Genomic DNA, 2,300 nt, shown 5'->3' on the forward strand with positions numbered 1-2,300 from the left:
CTCCTGCCCTGAGGTCAGGAAAGCTCACTTGGAAATTACGTCCACCTGGTACCTCAGAATGTGGACTTATTTGGAAATAAAGTCTTTGCAGATGCAATTAGTTAAGTTACAAAGAGGTCATACTGGATTAGAGTGGACCCTAAAGCCACTCTGACTGCTGTGCTTAGAAGAAGAGACACAGAGACAATTACACAAGGAAGAAGGCCATGTGAAGACAGAGGCGGAGATCAGAGCGATGCATCCACAAGCCAAGTAATGTCAAAAATCACTGGCAACCCCCAGAAGCCAGAAGAAGCAAGGAAGGATTGCGCCCTAGAGCCTTCAGGGGGAGCATGCCCCTATGACACCTGGGAACGTGTTTGAGGAGAGAGTTCGCCAACAGAATAGACAAGGACCCTCAATTAGAAGGACTGCGGTGACTTGAACCCAAGGAAATTCCCAAAGCATTGTAAGAGCCAAGCAAGACTGGGAGTTTAGCTAAAAGTGACAACCATAATCACACAATATGAGAGCCTTAGAAATAAACAGAAATCGTCTAGTCAAAAAAACTTCATTTGACAAAGGAGGAAGCCCAAATCTCAAGTAAAATAACTCACCCGTATCACTTATCTCTGCTGAACCTTCAACCTCTCCCTCACTGCTGATGCTTCCTCTTGGTCCTCCGTCCTGCTCAAGCGGAAAGAAGTTCTCACCCAACCCTCCAACTGCCTCCCACCCGAGGAATCTACTGCCTTAGAACCATCTTCTTTTCCCCGCCAACGGGGAGGGAACTTTTCGAGATGTCCACCCTTGCCATCTCCACACCTTCACCTCCCACTCTTCCTCAACCCACACCTGGGAGACTTCAGGGCCCATCGCGCCCCACAAATAGACCTGCTGACCTCCCTGAATGACATCCATGTCACTAAACCTAAAACACGTGTTTAATTTTTTTTTAAATTTCTCACCAGCATTCAAATCTTTTGGCCATTTTCTCCTTCTTGAAAAACACTCTTCCTAAAATGATGATTCAACACACTCCCGGGTTTTCCTCCTTCCTCTAGCCCCCTGCATTGGTTTCTATTGCTGTTCAACAAGTTACCACAAGTTTAGCAGCTTAAAACAACATTCGTTTATTATCTCACAGACAGCAGATCAGAATTCCAGACAAGCTTGCCGGGGCTCTCTGCTTTGGTCTCACAAGGCCAAGTCAAGGTTCTGGAGGCTCTGGGAAGAACTTGCTTCCCAGCTCATTCAGGTTGTTGGCAGATTCTAATTCCTTGCAGCTTGGGAGTGAGGCGCAGGTTTCCTCGCTGGCTATCTGCTGGGGGCTCATTCTCAGCTCCTTAAAGCTGCCTGTCTTCCTTCTCACGTGGCCCCCACTCCATCCTCAAACATAGTGGCAGCACAGGGAATCCTTCTCATGCTTAGAATTTCTCTGAATGCGTCTGCCATCAGCTGAAGGAAATTCTCCCTTTTAAGGATTTATTTGATTAGGTTGGACCCATGGGATATCTCTATTTTTAAGATCAACTATGTTGTACAACATAACATAATCACTTGAGTGAAGTCACAGTCACGGGTTTCCAGGGATGAGGGCATGGAATCTTGGAGACCATTCCTAAAAGTTCTGCCTATTATACCACCCCATTGTTATTTCCTTTCCTGGCTCAACCTCCTCCAACCACCTTTCAATGTTGGAGATCCTCAGGCTCGGTCTTAGGAATACTTCTCTTCTTCCACGTACTGCCTCTGAAGTCAATCTTCCTCATCTATCCCCATGCCTTCAATTACCTTCTACACAGCAATAAGTCCCAAATTTACCTCCTGAATCCAACTTCTCTTCTCAACTCCACACCATTATTTCAAACCACCTGTTCAACGCCTTCACTTGGAGATCTCACAGACATTTTCCAATTCATTGCACCCAAAGTTAATGTAAGATCTTCCCCAGCCAAGCCTGATTTTCAGCCACATCGCCTCAAAGCACAGCACTACAAAAACCCAGCTTCACAAGCCAGAAACTTAGACCCAATTCTGTCATTCTTGACCCAAACTCACTCTACATAACTCTGAATACTCATTCCATCACCAAATTTTTAAGAAGACAAAAGATTTCAATAGACATTTATCCCAAGAATATATACAAATGACCAATAGGAACATGAAAAGATGCTCAATATCATAAACCATTGGGGAAATGCAAAACCCACCAAGGTGGATATATGCAAAAAAAAAAAAAAAAAACCCAGCTATAAGAAGTCTTAAAAAATACAAACACACACACGCAAACATGTACACACACATATAAACACAGATTT

The sequence above is a fragment of the Equus asinus genome, chromosome 12 (assembly GCF_041296235.1).
Source record: "Equus asinus isolate D_3611 breed Donkey chromosome 12, EquAss-T2T_v2, whole genome shotgun sequence".
NCBI classification, from domain to species: Eukaryota; Metazoa; Chordata; class Mammalia; order Perissodactyla; family Equidae; genus Equus; species Equus asinus.